At 39.9% G+C, this 18,328-nt stretch overlaps 1 protein-coding gene and 1 pseudogene across 2 annotated transcripts in view; both read left to right on the forward strand.

Moving 5' to 3' along the window:
- ADGRB3 (adhesion G protein-coupled receptor B3) overlaps positions 1-18,328 on the forward strand; it is an 851,399-nt gene that overhangs the window by 152,083 nt on the left and 680,988 nt on the right. The window lies entirely within an intron of this gene.
- On the forward strand, positions 4,616-5,319 carry LOC122422821 (annotated as a pseudogene).

Below are 18,328 nucleotides of genomic sequence, written 5' to 3' on the forward strand. Positions count from 1 at the left end.
GAAAAATAATCTTTGCAAAATGCTTCTGGATGAGACACCTATTTTTATTCTTTGGTCAATTTTGGTAACTTGTGTATTCCTAAATATTAAGAAATTTCCAGAAACAAATTGTTTCACTTATGTTTTCAAGTATAGTGAATATTTTAGTGATAATATACATTTAAAAATAAGAAGTTTATATAGAGACATATGTGTTTTGCATCTTTATATTGTGTGAGCTATTATGTTGTTTTTGTTTAATTTTGTCAGACATGTTTTGGGCTCCACTTCAGAATACAGGGGATTACTTTTATCGACCATATCAGTTGTGTTTTCATTCTCAGGTTCCAGTTCATTTAATTCCTTTTTCCCTCAGTTATTTCTACTCCTTACATTTCTCGTATTCTTTCTTTTTTTTTTAGCTTATTCTACTGAATGCTCAGATTATTTATTTTCAGTTTTTTATGTTTTCTATTAAAAGAGTTTTTGGCTAAACCTTTTCCTGGGATTACTGTGCTAGCTGCTTCCTATGTAGTGTGAACCTCTCACAGGAGTATACACATATTGAGCACTGTTTTACAGAGTCTATACCAATTCATACACGCAATAACTCTACATACAGAAATGCATGGATTTTTGGCACTGCATTATTTCTAGATCTGGAATTATAGATTGTATAGACAATTTATCACCTAATGAACAAAAATAACATTATTTCACTTTAATGCAATTTCTAAGCCTTCTTAGAAGAAGCTATTTTGAACATAATTATATACTTACTTGACTTAGTTTTTCTTGATTGTTATAATGAACCACTCCCCTTACAGACTATTGTTAACAAGTCCGTGAAAGGATCCCAATCAGTAGTCATTTTAAAAATATTTTTTATTACTTCTTGTCCAATTTCTCTTTAGATACTTCATTAGCTACAACTATACTATACTAGCTACAACCACTGCTCCTACTTGAACGATCTCCAAAAGAGATATATCAATAGAAAATTCTCTATAGAAAAAAGTTATAGTTTATTCATGATGCAAATATATGGTACTGTGAGTCATAAATACATAAATCAACCACTGATGGAGAGATCAACTTGATGAAATCTGATTAAGGAACAGTAATTCACTCGTAAGGCACTGGTTTATAATCCATGGTTCCCAACATAAATTGCATCAGCCCATCTTCTCTAGGTTTCTCAGGGACAGTCTGACTACATGTGGTCATATTTCCCAATGCTGCATGAATTACATTCTCTCTAATAGTCTATGTTCTCTGAAACTCTAGGCTTTCTTTAAAATAAAAGTGCTTTTTTAAAGGTTATTTATTTTTAGCTCCTTAATTGTATGTTTCCAGAAGCATAAATTACTTGTTTTAGTATCTTCACATCCCTGATGTAGAAATAATCAATATGTTGGCCCATCTTTTAAGTTTTATGAATTAGAATAAATAACATTACAATACTGATTTAGCTACACTTTGGGAAGTTGCAATTTAAAAGATCCCAGGGGCAAAGTTATGCATAATCTTTCCCTTGAAAATAATAATGTAATAAAACTTTTTGTTGAAAAAAATCTGTGATTCTTTAAATTAAAAAATATTAAACTTAAACTTAAAAATGTATACTGTGCACATGTATGATAAAAATCATGGCTGTTACATTTTATACATTAAAGGTTATTTTCTAGGTTTTGACAATAAAGAAAAGGAAATGAAATTGTAAAGTATTAGTAGATACAGCCGTTCTACTGTGAAGCTTGTATATGTTTTGAGGGAGGGGTGTTCCTCTACCCTTCTGAGGTCTTTTGGCTAATCTAATAATCAGATTGACATAGATGGATTAATGGGAGAAAACCAAATTTAATTTGTATAAATGTCGAGGCCCTATAGGTAAGGGAGCTAAGAAGTGATTGCATCAGGTTGTTGATATACCCTTTAGACTAAGAATCAAGTATTTGTGAATATTTGATGAAACTAAGAGGTTTTGCTTGGGGTAGCAGATAAATGAAGAGGTAACACAGTTTGTTTAGACAGCTTTCTGGACCTTGAATCCCCTCTCTCTGTCAATAAGGATGCCCTCCGTCCACTGCCAAAGCTAGGGCACCTTCCCATGGGAGCTTTGTTTCCTGCTCTCGTGGAGACAAAGGAGGGCCAGAGTGTTGTTTTTGTTCCAGCTGGATCTCCAGTAATCTTACTTCAAATTAATCAATGTGCCACTTTGGCATATTTGGGGGCAGCCTGTCCTGAGCTGCGGCACATGTAACCTTGGACAAGAGAGTCTGTATTAAAATATCATGCTTGGTGTATTTCAGAATCTCTGCCTCAAACTAAAACTGCTTTTTCTAGAGATAAAGCTGAATTTATTCTACAATACAGACAAAGCCTGTTTTATTGCACTTTTTAAATAATGTGTTTTTTACATGTTGAAGAAACCTTCACAACCCCACATTTAGCAAGTCTGTCAGCACCGGTTTTCCAATAGCATCGTCTCACTTTGCATCTTTGTTTCATATTGGTAATTCTCATATTTCCAACATTTTTATTATTGGTTATGGTGATCTGTGACCAGTGATTCTTGTTATTACCATGGTAATTGTTTGGGGACATAACGAACTGTGCCCATGTAAGATGGTGAATTTAAATGATAAACATGTGTGTTCTGACTGCTCTGCTATTTCCTGCCTCTCTCCCTGTCCTTGGGATACAACAATATTGAATTAGGACAATTAATCACCCTACAAGTGTTCAGTTGAAAGCAAGAAGCACATGTCTCTCACTTTAAATCAAAAGCTAGAAATGAGTCAGCTTCGTGAGGAAGACGTGTCATAAGCCAAGACTGGCCAAGAGCGAGGCCTCTTGGGCCAAACAGCTAGCCAAGTTTTGAACGTAAAGGAAAAGTCTTAAAGGAAATTAAAAGTGCAACCCTGGTGAACACACAAAGGATAATCTACCTTATTGCTGATACGGAGAAAGGTTTAGTGGTCTGGACAGAAGATCAAATCAGCTACAACATTCCCTTAAGCCTAATCCAGAGCAAACTCTTTTTAATTCTATGAAGTCTAAGAGAGCTGAGGAAGCTACGAAAGAAAAGTCTGAAGCTAGCAGAGGTCGGTTTCCCAAGCTGAAGGAAGGAAGCCATCTCCATAACACAGAAGTGTAAGGTGAAACAGCAAGTCACCTAGGAGATCTAGCTAAGATCATAAATGGAGGTAGCGACCCTAAACAACAGATTTTCAGTTTAGATGAAACAGTCTTATACTGGAAGAAGATGCCATCCAGGACTTTCATGGAGGGAGAAGAGAAAACACTGCCTAGCTTCAAAGAACAGGCTGACTCTCTTGTTAGGGGCTAATGCAGCTGGTATTTAAGTTGAAGCCAGCATTCACTCACCAATTCTGAGAAATCTGGGGCCCTTGAGAACTATGCTGAGTCTACTCTGCCTGAACTCTGTTAATGTAACAAGTCTTCATGACAACATATCTGTTTACAGTGTGGATTACTGAATATTTTAAGGCCACTGCTGAGACCTACTGCCCAGGAAAAAGAGTCCTTTCAAAATGTTGCTGCTCATTGACAATGTACCTGGTCCCCAAAGAGCTCCAATGGAGATGGATGAGAGGAATGTTTTCATGCTTGGAAACACAACATCTATTCTATAGCCCATGGATCAAGGAGTCATTTTGACTTTCAGATTTTATTAAATAATGCATGTTTAAGGCTCTGGCTACCTTAGACAGTGATTCCTCTAATATATTTGGGTAAAATCAATTGAAAACATTCTGGAAAGGATTCACCATTCTAGATGCCATTAAAAAACATTTGTGACTCATAGGAAGAGGTCCAAATATCAACAGGGATGTAAGATTGATTTCAATCCTCATGGATGACTGAAGGGTCCAAAGCTTCATGGAGGAAGTTGCTGCAGGTGTCATGGAAATGACAGAAAAAACTAGAGTTAGAAGTGGAGTCTGAGGTTTTGACTGAATTGCTGCAATTTCATGGTAAAATTTTAACATTTGAGGAGTTGCTTCTTATGGATGAGCACAGAAAATGATTGCTGGTGAAAATGCTGTAAAGATTGCTGAAATGACAGCAAAGAATTTAGAATATTGCATCAATTTAGTTGATAAAGCATCGCCAGGGTTTGAGAGGATTGACTTCAAGGAACTTCTCCTGTATGTAAAATGCTATCAAATAGCACTGCTTGCTACAGAGAAATCATTCCTGAAAGGAAAAGATGCCACAAACTTCATCACTGTCTCAATTTAAGGAATTGTTGCAGTCGCCCCACCCTTCAGCAGCCAACCACCCTGATTGGTCGGCAGTCATCAACCTCAGGGCAAGACCCTGCACCAGCAACAAGATTGCAACTTGATGAAGGCTCAGATGATGGTTAGCATGTTTTAGCAATAAAATACTTTAACATTTGGGTTTGCACATTGTCTTTCAGACATAATGCACACTTAATAGACTACAGCATAGTGTAAGCCTAAGTTTTATATGCACTGGGAAACCAGAAATTCACTGTGATTCACATTGCAATATTCACTTATTGCAGCAGTAAGGAACGAAGCCCACAGTATCGCTAAGGTGTGCTTTTTCCCTTCGGCATGTCGCTGGAGATCCGGGTGTCGCCATGGGCCGCTGCCCTGCCCGATGTTACTGGTATTGTAAGAACAAGTTGTACCCAAAGTCCCGCTTCTGCCGTGGTGTCCCTGTTGCTGAAATCCGCATCTTCGACTTGGGGCATAAGAAGGCCGAAGTGGATGAGTTCCCACTCTGTGGCCCAGGGTGTCAGATGAGCATCAGAAGCTCTCCTCTGAAGCCCTGGAGGCTGCCCCTATCTGTGCCAACAAGTACATGGCAAAAAGCGGTGGCAAAGATGGTTTTCACATCCGAGTGTGGCTCCACCCCTTCCACGTTACCCGCATCCGCAAGATGTTGTCTTGTGCTGAGCTCATAGACTCCAGACAAATATGCACAGTGTCTTTGGAAAGCCCCAGGGCACAGCGGCCAGGGTCCACACTGGCCAAGTGACAACGCCCGTCTGCACCAAGCTGCAGGACAAAGGGCATGTGACCGAAGCCCTCCGTCAGGCAGAGTTCAGGTTCCCGGGCCACAAGGAGATCCACGACTTCTGGGGGTTTACTCAGTTTAATGCCGAGGAATTTGAAAACATAGTGGCAGAAAAGCTGCTCATCCCGGTTGGCTGTGGGATCTAATATATCCCTAATCGTGGTCTTCTGGACAAATGGCGGGCCCTGCACTCATGAGAGCATCAGCGCTGTCCCCTCCTTCAACATGCTCACCAATAAATTCTATTTCCTGTCAAAAAAAAAATATATATATATATAAAAGAATAGCAAGGAGAGATGAGAAAGCCTTCCTCAGCGATCATTGCAAAGAAATAGAGGAAAACAATAGAATGGGAAAGACTAGAGATCTCCTCAGGGAAATTAGAGATACCAAGGGAATATTTTATGCAAAGATGGGTTCGATAAAGAACAGAAATGGTATGGACCTAAGAGAAGCAGAAGATATTAAGAAGAGGTAGCAAGAACACACAGAAGAACTGTACAAAAAAGATCTTCATGACCCAGATAATCATAATGGTGTGATCACTCACTTAGAGCCAGACATCCTGGAATGTGAAGTCAAGTGGGCTTTAGAAAGCATCACTACGAACAAAGCTAGTGGAAGTGATGGAATTCCAGTTGAGCTATTTCAAATCCTGAAAGATGATGCTGTGAAAGTGCTGCACTCAATATGCCAGCAAATTTGGAAAACTCAGCAGTGGCCACAGGACTGGAAAAGGTCAGTTTTCATTCCAATCCCAAAGAAAGGTAATCCCAAAGAATGCTCAAAGTACTGCACAATTGCACTCATCTCACACGCTAGTAAAGTAATGCTCAAAATTCTGCAAGCCAGGCTTCAGCAATATGTGAACTGTGAACTTCCAGATGTTCAAGCTGGTTTTAGAAAAGGCAAAAGAACCAGAAATCAAATTGCCAACATCCACTGGATCATCGAAAAAGCAAGAGAGTTCCAGAAAAACATCTATTTCTGCTTTATTGACTATACCAAAGCCTTCGACTGTGTGGATCTCAATAAACTGGAAAATTCTGAAAGAGATGGGAATACCAGACCACTTGACCTGCCTCTTAAGAGACCTGTATGCAGGTCAGGAAGCAACAGTTAGAACTGGATGTGGACCAACAGACAGGTTCCAAATAGGAAAAGGGGTATGTCAAGGCTGTATATTGTCACCCTGCTTATTTAACTTATATGCAGAGTACATCATGAGAAACGCTGGCTGGAAGAAGCACAAGCTGGAATCAAGATTGCTGGGAGAAATATCAATAACCTCAGATATGCAGATGACACCACCCTTAGGGCAGAAAGTGAAGAGGAACAAAAGAGCCTCTTGATGAAAGTGAAAGAGGAGAGTGAAAAAGTTGACTTAAAGCTTAACATTCAGAAAACTAAGATCATGGCATCTGGTCCCATCACTTCTTGGGAAATAGATGGGGAAACAGTGGAAGCAGTGTCAGACTTTATTTTTTTGGGCTCCAAAATCACTGAGGATGGTGACTGCAGCCGTGAAGTTATAAGACGCTTACTCCTTTGAAGGAAAGTTATGACCAACCTAGATAGCATATTAAAAAGCAGAGACATTACTTTGCCAACAAAGGTCCGTCTAGTCAAGGCTATGGTTTTTCCAGTGGTCATGTATGGATGTGAGAGTTGGACTATAAAGAAAGCTGAGCGCTGAAGAATTGATGCTTTTGAACTGTGGTGTTGGAGAAGACTCTTGAGAGTCCCTTGGACTGCAAGGAGAATCAACCAGGCCATCCTAAATGAGATCAGTCCTGGGTGCTCATTTGAAGGACTGATGTTAAAGCAGAAACTCCAATACTTTGGCCACATCATGCAAAGAGCTGACTCATTTGAAAAGACCCTGATTCTGGGAGGGATTGGGGGCAGGAGGAGAAGGGGATGACAGAAGATGAGATGGCTGGATGGCATCACCAACTTGATGGACATGAGTTTGAGTAGACTCCAGGAGCTGGTGATGGACAGGGAGGCCTGGCATGCTGTCCAGGGCCACCCCATTCATGGGGTCAGAAAGAGTCGGACACGACTGAGCGACTGCACTGAACTGAACTGATATATCTAAGGTGTGCCTGTATAGAAGAATGAGTAAAAATTTATCAAATAGACAAGAAAAGACAGACATTCCAAAAAGGCTTTCTTTATTGTGATATTTGCTTTATTGTGGTGGTCAAGAACTGAGCCTGCACTGAATCTCTAATGTATGCCTTTATTTCAGTTTATTTCTTAGTTACTGTGTGTAAATCTCCTTTATCTTAGAGAAGAAGAAGAAGAAAGATCTGTATTCACTGTCAAAACTTAAAAAGCATTTATTCAAATAAAACATCTACAAAGCACAAATGTCAATTTTTTGTTCCCATTCTGATTGCAAGCCTTTGTAAAAAATATTCACTTGACATATGGCATAATTAAACTTATAAAAGACATTTCAATCTACATTAAGTACTCTAACATAGAGGTTCATAATACATTTGAAATATATTGATATGAATTTTGATCTGGTATAATCTCAGTTTATTGTTTTTGAAAGTATTGAATATTCAAAATTAAGTTCTAAATTTTATGAAAACAAATATCACAGTGTTTTTTTCTTACCGTGTTTAGGAAATGAAGTTCTGATAACAATATTTGAAATAGGTTTTATTAAAGAAATTTAGAAGTATAGCTATCCATCAGGTAAGAAGTAATTTCTAAACTGTATGCATTCTCAGTCTGGTTGGGGGAAGCTGAGAATTCACCCTTGAGAAAATGCCTTAAATTTTTAATGACTTCCTATTGAAATTAACTGAAGCTCATTCATTAAAAATATGGCATGGCATTTCTTTGTGCATTCAGCAGTTTGAATTACTCTGGCTGTCTTCATTGTGAACAGACTACTGTCTTTATCATCCTACTAGAATGGGAAAAAGAAATCTGCATATTTTGTTTTCTGCTGTTTTATACACAAACCTCAGTAATTGGATTCTGAGACTTCATTCTCATTTTTATCCCAGGGCTCTTATTGATTCTTTGGCCAGTAAGACAGGCACTCTGGAAGGAATACATTAAGGGAACAGCAGCACTCACTGTCTGATAAGTGGTTGCCAGAATCACTGATATTTTAACTTTGGTGATGCATGTCTCTGTCTCAGTTCTAAGGTTGGGAGCATGTAGACCCTCTTCTAATCACTCTATGCGTTATCTCTTGCCTTTTTGCCTCTCATTAGCGTCTGCAATCTAGAATGTGTGCTAGGAAAACAAAAAGAGGAACTAAAATGTTGATAGAACAATTGGAAACTTTATATGTATATATTTTGCTTGATTCAAAATTGCTAACGCCACAGCCACCAGCAATCTAGATGGAATAAGTAATTTTTTTCTCTCTAAGAGAACCTGTTACTCAGATGGGCTGTTTGTAAATACAGGGAAGACTCATGTTTTGCTCTTCCTGTTACTCAGACTTGCCCTCCTTGTTTTTCAAAAAGAATTTTGTTTTGGTCATTATTCACCTTAGTTTCTCAGAATTAGTGAGTGTGTATTTGAAGACTATTATAATGAAAATTCAGAAGACGTTGGTTTATTTCTATGATATTGAACACATCAAATTTATGTAAATGGCTCAGAATTTTTAAAAATATGCATTTTAAAAAAATGGCTCAGAAATTTCTCCTCTATAAAATAAATAAATTCAAGTTTGCAAAATGCCATAATAACCTTGTGTAGATTATAATTCAAATAGTTTAGATTAGGGTTGAAGATGTTGAAAGAAATATGTATAATATGAAAGTATTAATTTTACCATTAGATTAAGTGAGGCAATGAAGTTGATAGGCTGAATTCTAAGAATCTAGTCACATAGAATGCCAAGCGGCTTTTTTAAAAAAAGGTCCTCAAAGGGAGCAGCTATTAATTCATTTTCTGGTTGGTGAATATATGATATATATGAATATAATATGAGTATTTCATTAAAATTATTTTGAATTACAAATAATCCTGTCTTCATAAAATTATAAAACATCTTTAGAAAAGGAGTGAAATTTATTCACACCATTTTGAAACTATAATGTAACATTATTCTTTGGGTCTCATTTTATTATAACTAGAAAAGTACTTACCAAATTTTACCAACTTGTTAGTTGCTAATAAGAAAAACCTGAGTTCAGAGAAGTTGAGATGAGACGTAGGCCTAGTGCTGGAGCCCACATGCTGTGACCCCTGAGGGCGGGTGTGGGGTGGGGGCCTTGTGGGGAGATGGGTGTTTCCTGGAGGCAGAGACGCCCAGGTTCATATCCTTGACTCATTGCTTTTACACAGGGGACTTCATTCAGCAAACATTTTTGTACGACTTCTTATTAGGCGCTGAAAAGCTAATTGCTCCTGTTGGAGGCCATCTTACCATTGCTCTGCATTTAGAGAGGTGACCGGTGCAGTGAGGCTGGAACAGCACATTGCTTTCTCTTAGTCCACGGATGCCGAGTGAATGTTCTTTTACATTGATCAAGTGAAGAACACGGCCATGAGTAGATTGTAATGAATTATCTTAAGCATTTAACTTATACTTTTGCTATGTAAACTTTTACTTTAATTAGTGAACTGTTCCAGTTTCCACATGTCAGATTTTGGTGACTTCAAAAACAGAATTAGTGGAGCATGGAAAATATTTTTCCTTAAGTGATTGTAAAGTGAGCAGTCATAAAAATCAAATAACCAAGGTCTGTGTATGATTTGATTGAATTCACCATTTATTGAACATCTATAATGTGCTAAGACCATGCTGAGTATTGAAGGATATAAATAAGACATGTGCCTATGCTCAAATGTAGATTACATTCTAAACATTTATTTAAATCATTGGAATTAAAGATTTAAATAAATGATTCATTTAAAAAGATTTAACTCAAAAATGGTCTGTATAAAGGTCCATATAATCAAAGCTATGGTTCTTCCAGTGGTCATGTGTAGATGTAAAGAAGGCTGAGTATTGAAGAATCAATACTTTTGAACTGTGGCGTTGCAGAAGACTCTTGAGAGTCCCTTGGACTGCAAGGAGATCCAACCAGTCCATCCTAAAGGAAATCAACCCTGAATATGCCTTGGAAGGACTGATGCTGAAGATGAAGCTCCAGTACTTTGGCCACCTAATGCAAAGAGCCGACTCATTGGAAAAGATCCTGATGCTGGGGAAGATAGAAGGTAGGAGGAGAAAGGGATGACAGAGAATGAGATGGTTGGATGGCATCACTGATTCAACGGACATGAGTTTTAGCAAGCTCTGGGAGATGGTGAAGGACAGGGAAGCCTGGCGTGCTGCAGCCCATGAGGTTGCAAAGAGTGGGACACAACTGAGCGACTGAACAACAACTCAAAAAATAAAGAGATTGGTCATATATTTAAAGGGATTTAAATACAGCAGCTATTGTATTTTAATGCCTCATGTGATAATAGCCATGTGCATCCATTCATCCAGAAAGTGTTGAGTACCTACACTGAGTCCGAGTTCTGAGAATACAACAATGAATGAAACACAGCCCCTGTGCTCAGGGAACTTACATTCTAACAAGGAGAGACAGATAAGGAGCAAGGAAACAGATGATTCGTATCATGTGGTTTCCAGTGCCATGAAGAGGAATTTAACAGCAAAAGGAGATGGAGATGGTGTGCTCTTGGTGTGCTTCGCTAGATAACATATGTAGGGGAGGGATCTCCAATCCCCTCAGCATCTGACTGGCAGGCGAGGGGAAGGTTGAAGCACAGAAAAAAATAAATGGAACTTGAAAGAGAAGAGGTTGTTTCACAGGCACCGTGGGTCAGACTGCATGGGATCCTGAGCGCTTGTGAGTGGAGTGTCGCCTTCCGAGGGCCTGGAAAGTCTCTAACAGCTCTGCTTGGGCTCACTTCTGTTTATAAGCAGAGGGTTCCTGTGAGGAGAGCTGTACCAAGAAATGGAAAGTGTTCCGCTTCGCTTTGTGGGAGAAATTAGAGTTGTGAAAGCCCACTGAGGTGGGTCAGTTAGGAGGGTGTAGTGACTCCCCGGGCAGTTTAGTAGTAAGGCCATCATGGAGAGGGCTGAAACTGAAAGTCTGGCAGCTGGATGTGTCCACGGGGGCACCGGAAGTGCTTCTGAGGTTTTGAACCTGAACACAGGAAGGGCTTGTGAAGCTATCAAGGGACTTTTGGGAAGTGGACACCGGAGCAGGTTTTTGGAAACGTGGCCGATCATTTTCAATGCAGACTCCAGGTAATGATAAGGCTCTTAATCTGAGGTACGCAGGAATCTCATGCAATTATGGGCAATTATGCAATTTCTTATTTTTTAAGAAAGTGTGGAATTCAGGATGCAAATTTGGAATTGAAGATGCTCAGCATAAAAAGAAATAGCTGGGACATGTGATTAAAAAAAAAAGAACAAAAGCGCCAGTAATGAATTACCATACAAGTAATCAATTCTGAGAGAAGTTATTCTGTCAGTTACTCTAATGGGAAAAGTCAAGACATTTAAAATATTAGAATAAAACTAAGGCAGCTCAGGATAATGTAGGCAAAGATAACCCTATATTAGTTATTAATTGTAATTACAGGCAAGACATAAGTAGCTATTCGTAGCTTATTAAAATTTGCATAAATTGTCTCATTCTTTCCACAGTAGCAAGTTGTGGGTTCAGTATGACTTCTCATTTAACAGAGAAGGAAATTGAGGTTTGAAGAAATGGACCAATTTTCCCAAAGTTTCCCAGTTCGTATGTGCCAGAGTTAAGACTTGTGCTCACACAGTTGATGTCATCCTAAACAGTCCCAACTTCCTGAATTAGGACATATCAGCTAAACCAATACTGACCTGTACAGTTCACAAACCTTGATAGAAGCCAGTATTAGTGCATAGTGAGGTAGCTTCTTTCACTGGTGTGTTCATTCATTCAACAACATTTGTTGAATATCCATGCATTGGGCAGTGTACTAACTCTGGAGATTTGAAAGCGTGTAAGATAGAAATTAATCCTTTCCTGGTCTGCTTGGTGTTCAGTGAGATGTTCAGAGGAGTAAACAGGCAGTTATAAGGACTGTGTGGTCAGTTGTTTCCTAGAAAGTCCATGGTGCTTGTGAGAACTCATGAATAACCTGGAGCCCAGATTCAGAGGGTCAGGGAAGATTTCTCATGGAAGGCAATGTTGTTATACAGCCAAACTTGGGTCCACTCTCCCATGCACAATAAAGCCAGTCTACTGATACTGGGCTGTAGTGAAGAAAGCGTGGCATTTATTGCAGGCACCCAGCAAGGAGAACAGACAGCTAGTGCTCCAAACACCTGGATTCCCAGCTGGGCTTCCAGGAAGCGTTTTAAAGGCCAGGTGAGGGAAGGGGTCACAGGATATATATGATCCGCTCATGCCCAGTTGATGGTTGGTTGATGGTGAGGTAACAGAGTGGGGTCACAGGGGTTAACATCATCAGTCCTCAGGCTCTAAAAGGTACGGGGGCTACATGCTCATGGTCAAGAAATTAAGTTCTTCTGTTTGGTGGGGGTCTTCACATTTGTAAAACTACTCAGAAGTGTGCACCAGACACTTTATCTGTTTACTTGATAGAGAAGCTAAAGCAGGAGTTATGGGAGAGGAGTCTGTCCTGGGAAGGCTCTGTGGGGTCCTGCTGGGTTAGACAGTATCTAACCAGTGTCTTGGACAGCTAAGACCAGAAGTGTGATGTGAGAGTTTGGTTTATTAAAGAAGCAGCAAGACATAAAGATGGGAAGCCTAAGAGGGCTTAGGAACCTAAAGGGTTGGATGGTGAGCTGTCCACATGTGAACTCAAAGAGATATGAAGGGAAGACAAAGTGGCGCCTTGACACCTAAACGACAGGTAAGTTTGTAAAACTGTATGTGATGGATTCTCTCTAAAGAGAACTGAATGATGTCTAATACATTTCAGGTTTTTGTTTAAGTCTGTGAAGCCTATTTTTAAATTTTAACTTTTCTGGAAAATGACCTTGTATGAAATAAGGTATTCCTGAATACGTGAGGTGTCCCTGTGACACCTTGTATTATCATCTGCTGAGTCATAGGTCGTAAAAGAGGAACAGAAGAAGGGTGGGGAACAGGATGAGATTGGATTCAGAATTCTAATAATCTGTCTCTGTGTATTTTAATGCCTTTTTTAGGCAGACCAGTGTTGAATCTTCTGCTTTTCTTGTGGGGTGTGGGGGGGGGGGGGGCGGGCGGTGCTGTAAAATCACTGAAGTTTTGATTGAACTTCCTTGGTGTCAGTATTCTCAGGATCCCTTCCGGCAATAGGTGAATTTAGCTGTAACAACCTCAGATGGAATTAATTTCCCCCAATTTTGTGGTTATTTTGTAGCAGGTTTTCGGATGCTTTTAATTGCAGGAAAAGGATTATGGAGACAGGACATGCAGTGGAATGTGGCCTTTTTATGTTTATTGCTATTTTCTTTTCCAATGATTATTCTGTTCAGAAAAAGGTCAGGCTTCTAGGACACATTTGTTTCTCAGAAATGTTTCTGAAGATGTGAAATACAATAGGCATCCTGGGAATGTATCCCAATTGGCTCCCCAAATATGTTGTTTTGAAACATTTTTCACCCAAGTGAAAGTTACGACAGCAACATTTTATCAACAAGTGTATTTATCATAGCAGTAAATACATTTCTAGCCGAAACCTGTTCAGGATTCAACAAATATATTCCAGCCCCTAAGCAAAATCCTGCTCTATAAATATACCCTCATCTTGTAAGGTTTTGGGAAGAGGAGTTCTGGAAAGGAGCACATTTTTTATTTTTTTTTTGTAGGCAAGAGACATTTCAGTTTTTTAAGAGTAATTGGGCAGGAGACAGGGAGGTCTAGGGGATGGGAAAGAAAGGCTCATGACTAACAGGGCCTTGCCTGTAAAGCGGGAATAAGAACCTTTCTTATGAGGATTAAATGAGATAAATCCCACAAACCCTTATCCATGCCTCTCACAAGCTAATTGCTCGGGGGGAAGAAAAAATGTTTTGTGTTTTTTTTTTTTTTTGGTTTGTTTTTTTGCCTGCCTTCATCCATTTAAGCTCCAGTCTGCATTTTCTAGTGGCTCCTGACATGGGATGGGGAAGGGAGTGAGCGAAGAGCAATAGGAGCAGAAAAGAGTGAGGACGGGGCGGGGCGTTCGTGCCTCTCTGCATGTGTGTGACCTGAGGGGACGCTACCCCGCTCCAGGGGCACCGTGAGGCCGACCCTGCACCTCACAGGCCGTCACGGCCAGGCCGCCGCAGGCCCCTGGAGACGGCCACGGGTGTGCGGGCTGACCATGCCTGCTTTCAGGAAGCAGCGGCGAGGGTAAGGCCGCGCCCGCGGTCCTCTGCGCACGTGTCCTCCGGACGGCGGCAGGAAGCCCCTAAATCTCATCCTCATCCTCGGGCCCGAGATTCAACTTAATGTGTATGAAGCACTCAGATCAGTTGCTGCCATGAAGTGGGAACCGTTTCAAATAAAATAACAGTCACTGATCAAGGCTTCTCCCTGATGTCATACATGACGGCAAAGATAGCAAGGCTCCTTTCTGTGCGTCTCCTTGCTTTTTATCCACCCTGGTCACAGATGTCTCTCCTTGAGACACCGCTAATTATAACCTCAACTTGGGGAGCTTCCTCTTCTGTTAACCTCAGTTCGTTTTGAACTGAGGCACCCTGGCTGCCAAAATAAATTTTTTTCTTTTTTTCTTTCTTTTCCTTAAAAGGAACATCTAACTGATTTATTATAAAAACATTTTATTCATATAGCATTTATTTAATAATAGATTTAGTCTAGCTTTTTTTTTTTTTGGGGGGGGGGGTGTGATAGATAAGAATTTGGGAATCAGGGTGGGCTTTTGCTGTGTCTCTCCAGCATGGCCGAGTCCCTTACATGCTTATTTAGTACATGGCGAACACAGGTTCAGTTAGGATCCAGATGTTGGGCCAAACACAGACTCTCTGTTACCTTGATAGCTTCTGCTTATCACATTCCCCCCACTTATTGGCCATTTCACTGCTAATAGTCCCTCAATTTTAATTGGATACAAAAAATAAGGAGGTGAGGGACTAAGAATTGCCACTTTATTCCTGGCCATAAAATCTAATAAGAACCTTAGTGCAAAAAGTCCTGGTACAAACAAAAAATGCTTTGCAAAATTAAGTCAGTGCTGCTCTTCTTAACTCGCTACTACAAATAACTGAGAAGGGGTTACATGTAATGATTTTTGAAAGTAGGCTATAGTTTCACCTGCCTGGAGTGGCTGACAAATAGATGACAGATGGGAACGCAGGGCATGGTTGGAGTGGTTGACCTTTCTGGCTTCGTTTAAACCCTTGATTCCAGAATTTGAATGCATAGATTCAGATGCATTTATTCAGAAATATGTGCACCCAGACTACTTTCTGCTAAATGCAGACTCCCACTCTTAAACATTGGAGAGAGAAAGAAGCCTGTTAACTGACATTTGCAATTTCAGGATGGCACCGTGTGGGAGAAGGAACTGCCAATCATTTCTGCCAACATCACTCTGGAGGGGAGTCTAAAGGAAGCTAGCTTGGTCCAATTAAAATAAGCAGTTATGAGTAATGGAAAGTAAACAAATCTAAGGAAAGTGATACTGCCGATTATAATGGCGCCTCACAATGAAAGGCTGGAGTCTGTTGGGTATCGCCTTTGTTTCTAAAGCTATTCATCTACTTTGATTTTATTGAAGATTTTTATAGGAAATAATCAAAAAGAAATCATTAAGCTTCATTTCATGACTAAGTAAAACTCACAGTAGTGGAAAAATTAAAAGCTCTCTACAGAGCCTTAATTAGGTCAGTTTTCTACAGGGCCTTTGGGTTAGGAAAAATATATAAAATGTTACATTGTGACCCATTTAGCTACTTGATTATAGATAATCTTTCAAAATAGCCTAGCAGACCTACATTTTCTTTTGTTAAGACTGAATCTTTAGTATGTGAAGTTTGCTTTTGTGATATGATGTAATTCAATTGTCGTAAATGTAGGCTTTGATAAGCTCCATTTTTATGCCTTTCTGTATGTGCAGGGCAACTTGAACCATGTGCTGTGATGGTGCACAAAAGTGTGTGTTGTCCTCAAAAACATACTGGTAGAGTACTTTTCCCATTGCTCATAGACTTTGTGTTAAATTAATTAGCTTTAATTCACTTGTGCAATGATGCAAATAACAAGTATCTGTAGAAATTAACATTTTGGTTGTTAATAACCTAAACAGAGAAATATGCCTGACTCTCTGGGAGAAATATAAAAATACTTCTTTTTCCAAACAATTTTCCTTCTCTAAATATGTCTACACTTGAATCCTACAAGATAAATATATATTAGGAAACGAAAGTACAAACTCATATTACCTACCACTGATAAACAGAATAAATAAGTAATCCATGATAAGAGGCATAAGATCAAGGGAAAAGTGTCTCTGGACATGTGAAAAATGGTGGCAAATGGCAACAAAAAAGAAACACAAGCTTCTTTCGTACTGGAAAGCTGCTGGTGGGACCAAAAGAAATAGGGAACAATTAAATAATCTCTTCAGGAAGTAAGAAAATGACTAAAGATAAGCATGATATGTTAACATCAATCCACAGAAAAGATTTTGAACCATCTGTCACAGGGGTTTACAGCTGACTTCAAGCTAAGAGTAGATGAAGATCCAGAAGACTCATGCACAGAAGTGGATAATAGTTTGCTTCAAAAATACCCAATTGGAAGCTGAGGCTAAACATTAATTTAGCTGGTATCCACAGCATCTTGAAAAATGCTATCTTGATAAACAGGGTAATGCCAGACCACCCGGATCCAGTTAGCTTAGCACATCGTGAAAGCAATGCACCCAGAGAGCCTGTTGGGTCCAGTGCCACATTCAGTTTCTGCAGGTAAAAGGCTGCAAGCGTGAGCCTGCCCATTCTTATCTGCGGAGCTGGCCCTTTAGCCCGTCATGGACATCACATCAGGCATTCTGAAGTAGATGCTATTTCATTAGCATCACTTACTGCCAGAGAGTGACACGGTCTTGGAGCAGAGCCAGGCTACTGGCACAAGAGATGTGTTAGATTCTGGACTGGATTTCCCAGGAATGGATGAGAACTGTCTTGTCTGGTCCTTGGTAAAGGTTGCTGTGAGAGACAGATGGAAAGGTTTCATACTCCCGTGTGGCTGGGTAAAACTAGATTTTTAAAGAATCCCTTTATCACCACAGAAAGACAATTCCTTGCTGCTTGCTCATATGTGTGCCGGCGTTCTAACATAGCACTATGCAATATGTCGTCATAACACTTTCCAAATGAAAAAGTTGAAGCAGTTTGTAGCTATGAAGCAGAGGTATATTTAGGATACTAACCAAATCCAGATAGTGACTGTAACCGCATACTTGAACATAGTCTATGTTTTGTGGGTTTTGTTTTCAACCCTGTGTCACGTACCAAAAGTTTAGGTTAGTCATCAAAATATTTTTAATTTGGGGAATTCACATGGTTTGCTTTTGTATTTTTACCGAACAATTGTGATGAGTTTGTACAAAACACCTACACTTTGTTTTGTACTGAACCAACGTGTATACTTGTTGGTATTTCCCATCACAGAAAATACCAGAATTGCATACTTCTGTATCCAAAATACGATCACCCCCCCACCCCCTTTTCCCTGATGCGGGACTGCCATCTGGTGGAACACAGAAGGCACTTCTGGTTTGGACTTCGTCAAAACTGTGTGACCATGATTACTCAGGTTTCCAAAGAAAGAAAGAGAAGTCGCTCAGTCTTTGAGACCCCATGGACTGTAGCCCACCAGGCTCCTCCGCCCATGGGATTTCCCAGGCAAGAATACTGGAGCGAGTTGCCATTTCCTTCTCCAGGGGATCTTCCCGACCCAGGGATCGAACCCTGATCTCCCGCATTGTAGGCAGACGCTTTACCGTCTGAACCACCGGGGAAGTCCTAAGGGCTGGCATAAAAAATGGGAGGCTTCCAATGTAGATGAGCCTGCAGTGAAGCAAGGAGACAGTGGTACAGATGAGAGCAGCTGAAACTACCTCTGAGGGCTTCAGTGGTTAGGGTGGGGAGGTGGGGACAGGTGAGAAGAGATCACATGCTCAATTTTACTGTCAAGACTTTTAACTTTTTTTCTATATTGATCCACACACAGTGCATGTGTATACACATTACATCTGTGTTTGTGTGTTAGACAAGGCAAAGGCAATCCCAGTGGAAACAAAGTGCGTTTAAAGCTAGACA

Source organism: Cervus canadensis, chromosome 20 (assembly GCF_019320065.1).
Source record: "Cervus canadensis isolate Bull #8, Minnesota chromosome 20, ASM1932006v1, whole genome shotgun sequence".
Taxonomy (NCBI): Eukaryota; Metazoa; Chordata; class Mammalia; order Artiodactyla; family Cervidae; genus Cervus; species Cervus canadensis.